Consider the following 11,959-nt stretch of genomic DNA (forward strand, 5'->3'; position numbering starts at 1 on the left):
GCCGCGGTCGCCGCCACCACTCCGCCCTGGTTGTCGTGGCCGTCCCAGCCCCCGCGGGCCCCGTCGCGGCCGTGGCCTCGCTGCAGCTGCCGGCGCCGCAGCCCTGGTTGCCGTGGCCGTCCCAGCCCCTCACGGGCCCCGTCGCGCCTGTGGCCCCGCTGCAGCACCCGGCGCCGCCGCCCCCTACCTCGGCGCCAGGGGTCCCTCTTCTCCAGCAGCCGGCCGCCTTTTTCCCCACCGGGACGCTGCAGCAGCAACAACAGCAGCTGCCGCCACCACCAACGCCGCCACTGCAGCTGCTGTCCTCACCGACATTGTCCCTGCCGTTCGGTGGGCAGCTGCAGCTGCAACAGCAGCTGCCGTCGCCACCAACACCGCAGCAGCGGCTACCGCCATCGACGCCGTCCCTGCCTTTCGGCGGTGTGGGAGCGACCATGGCCCCGGGCTCTACATTGACACCGCCCGGGATGCCCTTCCACCAGGTCCGTTTCCCTCCGTCGCCGTCACTGCTTCCGGCTTGGATCGCTATCCGCCACGTGTCGGCGGCGGTGAGGCTGCAGACTGTTGCGCGCGGCCTCCTAGTGCGTCGGCGTGTACGGGAGATGCGTGATCTGCAGCTGCAGCTCCTCCAAGTTGCGCTTTGTTGCGCAACGGACCTCGATCTCGTCCGCTGCATCGGGTATCTGGGGCGTGCGGTTTCCCCCACGGGCGGCGGACATGCTGTTTTTTCCGCGGGCAGCGACCTCAAAGTCTGCGCCATCGACAGTCATCCGGCGGGGAGAAGGCATGGTGTCACCGACAGGAGCGCACTGCGTAGCACCACTGCATTCCGCCGCCGGCCGCCGCGCGGGCTCCTTTTGTCCCGCTGGTTTCCATGGGATCCAGGTGGCTGTATAGGTGCACGTCCGACGGGCGGATGGTGTCCACTTTATGTTCAGGGGTCAACAATAAAGCGTCCCAGTCCATTTCAGGTTGAGAGTAATAAAACAAGCCGAGATGTAAAAGGCTCGTTTTTAGGTGTTAGGTTTGTGTTGCGTCGAGTCATGGTGTGTTTAGGTTGCAGCTCGAGGACGAGCTGCATGTCCAGGTGGGGTGTAGTGTTAGAGTACGTAATGGGCTTGGGCTGGCGGTATAGCCCGTTAGTCTTAGGGTTAATTAAAGATAAGGGTCGCTTGCTTAAGCGTCAAGTAAACCTCTCTATATAAGGAGAGGAAACGTATCAATCTAATCAAGCAAGAATTAAGAAGGAAATCCCTTCCCTCTTGCCCGGCCGTGGGCAAAAGGCTCCCGGCTGGCCTCCTCGCGCCCTCGCAGCCCTCTCTCTCCCTCCCAAACCTTAGCAGCCACATAACAATAATAATGGTGTATTGACTGGATATCATAGGATGAAGTAAACTAAAATTTGAATCTATACTACTTGGGTGAATAGCACCAAGTAACCAGTAATCAAAATGAATTAGCGAATTTGTTATACCTTCAATAGAGTTGTCGCCATATTCAATTATAGCTTGTTCCAAACCAGCATAAGCAGGCCTACTGTCAATTGAATCAGCGGATGCATGCAGAGAACAAGACATGTCCTCAGGTTCAATGGTGTAAGAACCAAGACTGTCAACGTCAAATTGTGAATCAGCAAGGTCCATCTGGCAACAAAATAAACAAAAAGGATTAATATTTATGATTTTTTATGAGAAAATTAGCAACTGGCAATCAAGACAATACAAGAAAAAAAGAAGCATACAATGTCATGTTGATTGCCAATATCTTCCAGAAAATCATATTGAATAATATTGTGAACAACGGCTTCATCAAGAGGTTCTAAATGAGCTACTGGCAGATTATCAACCACTGCAATAACTGCCTCCACTACTGCTGGAATAATTGCTAGACCATCACTATATGGAGTAAGAGAAATGTTCCGAAGCTGGATAATAATAAAAAATTAGTTAACACAAGGTCAAAAAGACAGCAAAAAAGTGAGATGAATAAACAAACATGTAGTAACAACAAAGAATCTGTTCTAAATTTACCATCATGGAGTAACGTAAAAAGAGATGTGTCTAAAAAAAGAAAAGAAAAGATATCAATAGAGGAGATAATCGATAATCTGCTATAACCATACAGAAAATCATCAAGAAGTATGGAGAAAAACATAAACCTTGCTCACTGAATTTGTGATACACTTGAACCAATAGTACCTTAGAGAGTAGTGGTATTTAATATTTTATTGTTCATTCTATGAGGCTCTGCTGGTGGATATGAGAGACAAACTTGTATACGAACAAGACTATGCAGCGAGCAAAAATGGCGAAGGTTCCACCACGTTGCTAACTAAAGACACATATTTAGAGCTATACCAGTATTCCAAAATTATATCATGACATAAAACCCAAAAAAAAAGCCTAAAAACATCATGACTTACGAGATGCAAAAATAAACAACACAGTATTAGATAAGCTATGCAAAAACAAAAACATTCAGCCAAAGCACTATAATAGCAGATGAAAGGCGTTTGAGTGTAGCTAGCATGGGTGTGAGATGTTGGGCAGCGGCTGGCCACAAAGGAAGCTTAGGAGAATGTCCAAACGTTATGCATCCTAGCAAACCCCCCCTAAAAAAATCATATGAAAAAAACCCACTAGTAATGGCTTGCTTTGCAAAACCAAAAAAAAAAAATGCATTCAATCAGGCTGATATCTTGCTAGGAAGGCAATAGAGGTTCATTGAAATCCTCGGGCAATATGGCTAAATGCACAGAACGTAACAAACTGTTGATTCTAGCAACAGCAAGAGAAGTTTTTAGAAATTCCCGATGCTAACATTTGACTAACCTGAAGCAACTCTTCTATGTAGTACGAATTATGAAAAACATGAATTCAGTGTACCAGCTGACAAAAAAACTTTACCTACATTTTCCATTGCTATATGTCTAGACTTGAAGAATTCATTCTTGTATGTCTAGACTTGAAGAATTCATTCCTGTATGTCTACACTTGAAACAGGAAACTTTTTATGTTATGCAGGTTCGTTTTCATTGTAGATTCGTTTTATTTCTTCTGGGTAATGCAGAAATTTATTCTGTTGAATATATATACAAGGTCATCCAGAAAAGTAACTGTCTGAAACAGAAGAAGTGAGAAATCGCCCTCGAAGGAAACGGTAAAACGACCTGTTGTTCAGAGCCTTGGCTGAACCCTATCTCCCGCTACAGTGCAGATAGACGATTTCTGAAACTCCCCTCGCGAACCATCTCGCCGCCGCGAGATCCGGTCGATTCCTCGCCTCCGGCGGCCGCTCCGGCGGCGGGAGGGCGGGGAATCGCCGGATCCCGGCGTGTACATAGTGTAGGTTCCCGTAGGTGGCTCCCCGGCGGCGTTTTGGTGACGGCGGCGCGGTCGGTGTGGCCTTTTGCGGAGGCGGGCGTCATCACCGGTGGTGGTGCTCTCAGGAGCGCGGCCGCGGCCCGGCCTCCTTCCTGGTGCTCGCGGCTCGGTGGAGCTGTGGTGTGCCTTCTTCCCGTGCCGGAGATCGAGGAGCGGCGACTCCGGTGTTTGAAGCTTCGGAAGCGGCGGGTGATGCGAACCAGATCGACGGCGTCGGCGGCGTTGTGGGGCGGAGGCTCTTCGGAGCTGAGGTCCGTCGACTTCCCGTCCGCCATGGGACTCCTTCCAATCCAAGGTTTCAGAGGAGGAGCGGCGGCGGCGCGCCAGCGGCACGTCTTCTTCGGCGACGACGACGTTGAGGTCCTTCAGGACTGGGTTGTAATTTTCTTGTTTTTCAGGGACTGTTCTGTAAGGACTCTGGTTTAATATCACCTGTTTCTTCTCGCAAAAAAAAAAAGAAGAAGTGAGAAATCAGTAGAATACTAGTACAGATGCCCGTGCGTTGCTACGGGTTTCTCAAATTTATTTGTCAATGCACATATATAATTCACAACTCACTATAAAAATTCAAAACCCAGCGAATCAACGAAAAGGGTGGGTCACTATTTTTCCTCATAACATGTCAATACAATACATGCAAAACTCCACGTGTCTGAAAAAAAAGCCACAATATATTCCACAACCCAGTAAGATTATATCTCGTTTAAAGCATGTTTTGATAACTGATATAATTGACATCATTTATATATGAAATAAGCACTCTACTAATACATTTGTATTAATAATATATCTACTCCTCAATACTCCTTAGATATTTGTACACCTAGTATATTGATTCACAAAATGTCATTGCCACAACAACATTCTCCTTTTAGTGATATCTTTTTCATGCCACAACATTTGAGCAAGAGCTCGTCTCTTTTTTCTCTTCAATCTCCCATCCCGCCCCATGGCCCATTATTTCTTCATCTCTCCCGTGCTCTCAATTTCTTCCATCTCCAGGGTTTAACTTGGTGCTACTGGACATGGAAGGCATAATCTTCCTTCCATTCAGTCCTTCCATTTTTCTCTAAGATTGCTACTCACTTGTTACTCTCCATCATATCTTCGAGAGCAGAAAATATTGTTCTTCCTCTACCCACACATGGACATGAAAAATGTTTCACAGCGAATGTTTGGTGGTGCGCAAATATTCATCACTTTTATTCTCTTATCATCTTATTGTCAAGCCAATTACATTCACATGGACCTTGACAACCAGCTATTTTTCACCTATTTTTCACCTGATCTTCAAACATAATATCCATCTCTCTAAAAACAATGGCTTGGAGGAAAAATAAGAAAGAATACACACATTTGTTGCCTTAGCTTCTGTAGAGCTCAAGGTGCTTGAAGATGATCAAAAGTCAAAAGCTAGGACGATAGTGTAGTGTATCACTAATTCACTATGTATTTCTAAGCCTACACTCCTGTTATATTTTGAATAGCTTGAAAATCGTCCCAATTTTCATTACAGTAAGGTGGTCAAGGGACTGCAACTACAAATACACATAAGGATTTCATATTCAGGAAATACTGTCTTCAATCAATCTTCAACTATAGCTGAAATGAACCACCACCCATGAAGCCGGGTGCACTTCTCATTTTCATTTTCCATCCATAAATCATAACTCGACTTGAATCACATTACTGATATTCATATCATTTCATCAAGAAACCTCAATTATTTAACACAACTAAGTTTTTTCAAGCCCATGCCTACATGTTGTAAATATAAGAAAACACAGTGGTTTTTCAAGACAAAAAATTGTTTTTATTCACTTCGCATGTTACCGTGTACAGTGCATGTTGTGATTAATACAAGCAATGGAAAAAATATTTCAAGATCAAGTAAATTTTATATACAGTTTAGCCAAACTTGAAAGCTGATAGTAAATATTTCTGTAAATTTGTTACAAAGCTCCAGATATTCAATTAACATCTGGACAGAGAAACAAAGAACATGTACAATGGCTCTATATGTGACAAACTCCTTCTTTGCTATACTGTTCCCCCACTCATGAGATCTTTCAGTCCATAAATAAACCTAGATAATAAACCTCTGCTGGATTGCAGGATTCAAATAACATGCAGCTCACATCGGAGGTGCACAACAATAATTTAGCTAATAAACGAGACAAGGGAATAGGAAAATACTCGGTAAAATTTGCACACGTGTGCCACATTTCTTCCAATACAAGTTTTATAGATACTGACATCACAGCTTAGTTAGCCTTTCCATATCTGATATATCACACAAATGCACACGCATTTTAATATTCAAAGGAGTTTAAGTTCTGCAATTTTCAGTAAGTACAGATATTTTCAGCAAATACAGATTCCAGGAGACCTAAACTGACCAGATAGGGGTGGCTTTGAGTTGTCGGCGTTGATATAAGCAGTGTATAAGATGACGATGGCCTCTGTGAAGCAACTTGAGACATCAAGTATATGTCTGCTCCTATGTTCCAGATTCTAAGAGATCTCATTGAAGAACCAGTTGAGCATAAGACTACCTCAATGTGTTAGGTCAGGTTAGGTAAAGTATGTTACCGAGCGGGAAGGTCAGGAAAAAAGGAAGATCAAGCAGGGAAGGTCGGATCCGGGCCTCCATGTCTAGTTATCGGGCACCTATGCCTAGTCCAATCCTACAAGAGTGCTCTCATCCATTTCCATTTTACACAGGTGACTCCACACCTGCATGTCATAGGACAGAGTGAACAAACACAGGCTACTAATTTCCCATATTTTATATGATAGTGAAGTTTTTACAGAATCTAACATAAAAGTTTGCTGCATACAGTAGAAAGAAGAGATCGAGCTTCGGATACGAACATACTGTCAAATATAGTTCCTCCAGGGAGGGCATAACTTTAATGATGAACAATGTCCATGTGAGATCATACCCCTCCAGGGATTTCATCTAGATTCACATACCTTAGTTGGCAAAAAATAGATGACAGAATTCTCGTAAGGCACTCTAGCTGAACACGATCCGGCAATATAATAATAAAAGTAAAGATGATGATAAACAAAACGAAGCCACATACCTACAACTAAGAAAAGGAACAACTTGTCTTACCTTCTTGCATTTAAATCCCAGGTCTCACACATATGCACCACAAAGAAACTTACTTAACTCAACCATCGTTTGCCTTCTCAGATGGCCAATCACCCATCTACAGCTGGCAATGCACATTTTTTTTCTTCGACTGAAAAGGGAGGCAATACAGTATGACACATAAAGGATAAGAATCTGAAGCAATAGACATATATATATATGCTATAAATGATTGATCATTAATTTTCCAACAACCTGAAAGGAGATCTACCTAAAGAAGAATTTTGAGAATATTTTCAGAGAGATGCCCATTTTTTCTTTTGTGTGAACAAGACCACCGAACGCTGGTTGACAATTAATAACAGCTAAATGCATCTTTCTACTTCAAATTGACATGTTCAGACTTCAGACTGCCATTATATTTCCATCAGAGACTTGAACCATGAACTTATATTATACTCAGCCATCGTTTGCCTTCTCAGATGGCCAATCACCCATCTACAGCTGGCAATGCACATTTTTTTTCTTCGACTGAAAAGGGAGGCAATATAGTATGACACATAAAGGATAAGAATCTGAAGCAATAGACATATATATATATGCTAAAAATGATTGATCATTAATTTTCCAACAACCTGAAAGGAGATCTACCTAAAGAAGAATTTTGAGAATATTTTCAGAGAGATGCCCATTTTTTCTTTTGTGTGAACAAGACCACCGAACGCTGGTTGACAGTTAGTAACAGCTAAATGCATCTTTCTACTTCAAATTGACATGTTCAGACTTCAGACTGCTATTATATTTCCATCAGAGACTTGAACCATGAACTTATATTATATTCCGATGGTATAATTCTTGCGAAAAAGAAGAACATGACATCACATTGGTTTACACTTTATATATCCACTGTATAATTTAAACTTGTTTTAAAATGTATGCCCTCCATCTGGATTCTTGAATCTATCATCCTAAGTTAATTAGGTATAGCATTGACAGGAAAACATTCAAGCAAACATGTGGTGGATATTCCTTATTCCAAATAGTTCAATTTGGATAGTGAGTAACCTAGAATATTGGAAAGGTGTAATGTTTGGAAACTTCCATGAGTTGGTGGATGAGAATTATTCACCTGCTCCATTGTGGGTGTGATTTTTTTTGGAGTGTTGTATAGTAGTTTGGGGCTGGGCTCGTGTGTATGTAGGCTGCTGCATGTGACGGCCAAAAACAGCAGAGAAGAAACACTAATAGCTTCAGTCTTCTGGATTCCATGCTAGAGAGATATTTATTTCAACATGTTAAGGTCAACGAGTGAGCACCATGACACAAGCTGACAAACAACAAGGGGATATACAGATACTTCTCTTTTTTCAGTTGATCATAGATTTTAAAATCAATAGTGTATAGAAGAGTACAAAGGAAAGGTATTTACAAACTTTCCATGAGATTCCTAAGGACGTGGACGATGTTAGGCACTAATATAGAAAATGTAGCATCATCTCCAGTGAACGAAGTTGTGCTGCTACCTGACACCCAACAATCATCGCTTCATCATGCATCGTAAAAGCCAGAGCGCTTTCTACCGCATTACATTGACGCACTCTAATTCCATATGAGTCCCCAATGTGCATACCAGCCTTGCTAACAAGGTAAATCATAGAGCATCAATAACTTGAAAAATCTGCAGCAATTAGTAACAGTTAATTCGGCTAACCTCCCATATCCACAAGACGTGCTTGGATCCCATCTTCCCGTGCTTCAGTTCAGAGTACAAAACATGCTTCAATTCGTCCACATGTAATGACCTAAAATTCACTGCAAGAACACATGGTGAATGCTCTCGTTGCTGCAGATTAGAGAGATGGATAGACATGAGGACGAGGAGGAAGAGGAGGGGGAAGATCGGATCTCGGCATCCATTGCTGCTCTTTCTCGCAATTTGTCCAGGGGGAGGTGGTGACAGCCCGTTCCGCGCGGTGGTGATGGTGACGGCCAGATCTGGCGGCCGGTGTGAGGAGGCGATGGAGGGGAAGGTGTTAGTGGCGCCGGGTGCGGGGAAGAGGGCCGGTGTGTCACCCAAGTGTAGCAGGATGAGGCGTGGAGGGTGAGGTGCGGGAGGAGAATGGGTAGGCACATGCACACGATCTTGGATGATGATGGCGAGCTCGGACGGCCGGGCATGGAACACGCCAGCGACCTCCGGGTGCTGCGCCATGTCGGGGCTTCCCTGGTCGCGCGTGAAGGACGAAGGAGATCGGCAGGGTGGCTAGGGTTGGATAGGGAGGGATCGCCAGGGGGAGAGAAGAGCGAGGGGTGCGACGAACATTCTGATGGGCCTGGCTGAAGCGGCCCATACCGAAGCGGAAGACGAGTACGACCAAAGACGACGAAAACGTTTGACGTATTGGGAGGTTGGCAGAATAAGGAACATGTTCCTCCTTTTTAAATAGTGTAGATGAAACCAATCAAATAAAACAGCACCGTCACTAAACGAAACGAACAACCCAACTAGCCGGAAACATGGGGGGCGAACAAAGACCGAACGGCGTACAGAAGGCAACAAAGAAACTGGGCCAAGCCCATTTACGACCAGTGGGTGTGCGGCACCTAGTCTGTGCCGACCAGGTCGGTGTATATCACCTCCCTTTCCCGGTCCAGTCTCTGTTACCGTATCATGCTCGGGCTGGACCTGCCTTCTCTCCTAGTCCTAGCAATATATTGGCTTTTTTTAGAACTGCAATATATTGGCTGGGCCTACTAGATAGTATGATAGCCAGGCCGCAGGGAGACGAGTCATTCCAACTTCCAAGTGGCTGCCTTTCGTTTGTTGGCCGTTTTCCGTCCTAGACCGGCTCAAAAGGTTCGGTCGTCTATTCGGCCCGTAGACGATAAGAACCAGCATGCATGCAAAATATAGGTAATTTTTTTTTCTCGACGAGGTTGAAACCCGGCGTCTCCAACAAAGTGATGCACACAACCTAATTTGCTAAAGCTGATGCAAGGCAACAATGTGAAATCATCAAAACATACACTACATCACATACACATGGAATAATCATAACAAGGTATTAATTTAACACCTACATGATCACTCATATATAGATGAGGTACCGGCAGGTATAGACGATTTGTATTTCGAAATTGTTGTAGGTCGCTGATAAGTATAATTCCTCCAAAGCTAACTAATATCGTCATGTTCTGCCAGTTCTCCACCGAATGAAGATGTGTCCCGATTAAACAACATTGTATCGTGGCTGCCTATAAACAAGGAGATAATAAGTAAAAGTAAAAAGGGGTACATTTAGATTCATGCAGTTGCGTACTATACGTTGTGTACACGGTGTTCCCATGTGCTAATACTTGCCATACCTAGTAGACGGAAGGCTCGAAATGAGCCTGACTTTAAATTAACGAAGCCATCAATCGATCAGGAGTTACACCATAAGTTACAACACACACAACATAAACCAAACACTAACAACAAAAGATAACACAAAGAGCGCAACCAAGCGCCATGTTGAGGGAGCCTTGTCTTCTCTTGCACCGGTGATACGTCTCAAACGTATCTATAATTTCTTATGTTACATGCTACTTTTATGATGATACTCACATGTTTTATACACATTATATGTCATTATTATGCATTTTCCGGCACTAACCTATTGACGAGATGCCGAAGAACCAGTTGTAGTTTTCTGCTGTTTTTGGTTTCAGAAAACCTACAAAGAAAATATTCTCGGAATTGGACGAAATCAACGCACAGGGTCTTATTTTTCCACGAAGCTTCCAGAAGACCGAAAGGATCACGAAGTGGGGCGACGAGGCGCCGCCACACTAGGGCCGCGCGGCCAAGGGTGGGGCCGCGCCGCCCTAGCGTGTGGGGCCCCTGTCAGCCCTCCGACTCCGCCCTTCCGCCTACTTAAAGCATTCGTCGCGAAACCCTCTGTACCAAGAGCCACGATACGGAAAACCTTCCAGAGGCGCCGCCGCCAATCCCATCTCGGGGGATTCAGGAGATCGCCTCCGGCATCCTGCCGGAGAGGGGAATCATCTCCCGGAGGACTCTTCATCGCCATGATCGCCTCCGGATCGATGTGTGAGTAGTTCACCCCTGGACTATGGGTCCATAGCAGTAGCTAGATGGTTGTCTTCTCCTCATTGTGCTATCATGTTAGATCTTGTGAGCTGCCTATCATGATCAAGATCATCTATTTGTAATGCTACATGTTGTGTTTGTTGGGATCCGATGAATATTGAATACTATGTCAAGTTGATTATCAATCTATCATATATATGTTGTTTATGTTCTTGCATGCTCTCTGTTGCTAATAGAGGCTCTAGCCAAGTTGATACTTGTAACTCCAAGAGGGAGTATTTATGCTCGATAGTGGGTTCATGCCTCCATTGAATCTAGGACAGTGACAGAAAGTTCTAAGGTTGTGGATGTGATGTTGCCACTAGGGATAAAACATCGATGCTTTGTCTAAGGATATTTGCGTTGATTACATTACGCACCATACTTAATGCAATTGTCTGTTGTTTGCAACTTAATACTGAAAGGGGTTCGGATGATAACCTGAAAGTGGACTTTTTAGGCATAGATGCATGCTGGATAGCGGTCTATGTACTTTGTCGTAATGCCCTGATTAAATCTCATAGTACTCATCATGATATATGTATGTGCATTGTTATGCCTTCTTTATTTGTCAATTGCCCAACTGTAATTTGTTCACCCAACATGCTATTTATCTTATGGGAGAGACACCACTAGTGAACTGTGGACCCCGGTCCATTCTTTACATCTGAAATACAATCTACTGCAATTGTTCTTTACTGTTCTTTGCAAACAAACATCATCATCCACACTATACATCTAATCCTTTGTTTACAGCAAGCCAGTGAGATTGACAACCTCACTGTTACGTTGGGGCAAAGTACTTTGATTGTGTTGTGCAGGTTCCACGTTGGCGCCGGAATCCCTGGTGTTGTGCCGCACTACACTCCGTCACCAACAACCTTCACGTGTTCCTTGACTCCTACTGGTTCGTTAACCTTGGTTTCTTACTGAGGGAAAACTTGCTACTGTACGCATCACACCTTCCTCTTGGAGTTCCCAACGGACGTGTGTCTTGCACGCATCAAGCTCTTTTTCTGGCGCCGTTGCCGGGGAGATCAAGACACGCTGCAAGGGGAATCTTTACTTTGTTTTTGTCTTGCTTTACTTTATTTACTGCTTTGTTTGCTCTTTATATCAAAAACACAAAAAAATTAGTTGCTAGTTTTACTTTATTTACTGTCTTGTTCTCCATATTAAAAACACAAAAAAATTAGTTACTTGCATTTACTTTATTTAGTTTGCTTTATTTACTACTGCTAAAATGGGTACTGTTGAGAATACTAAGTTGTGTGACTTCACTAGCACAAATAATAATGATTTCCTATGCACACCTATTGTTCCACCTGCTACTACAGCAGAATT

General features: G+C 43.9%; 1 long non-coding RNA gene across 5 annotated transcripts; it reads right to left on the bottom strand.

Annotated features, from left to right (window-relative positions):
* Window positions 1-5,672: 5,672 nt before the first annotated feature.
* LOC127306229 (uncharacterized) lies at window positions 5,673-8,841 on the bottom strand. 5 transcript variants are annotated; one of them, XR_011747591.1, is made up of 4 exons: window positions 8,195-8,841; window positions 6,505-8,121; window positions 6,262-6,359; window positions 5,673-6,119 (listed from the first exon to the last, which is right to left on the bottom strand). It is a non-coding gene; the product is annotated as an uncharacterized lncRNA (long non-coding RNA). The 5 variants fall into 5 exon arrangements; XR_011747590.1 differs by having other exon boundaries at window positions 6,505-7,014; window positions 7,613-8,840; XR_011747592.1 differs by having other exon boundaries at window positions 6,505-7,014; window positions 8,007-8,838.
* Window positions 8,842-11,959: the final 3,118 nt, after the last annotated feature.

This window comes from Lolium perenne, chromosome 6 (genome assembly GCF_019359855.2).
Source record: "Lolium perenne isolate Kyuss_39 chromosome 6, Kyuss_2.0, whole genome shotgun sequence".
NCBI classification, from domain to species: domain Eukaryota; kingdom Viridiplantae; phylum Streptophyta; class Magnoliopsida; order Poales; family Poaceae; genus Lolium; species Lolium perenne.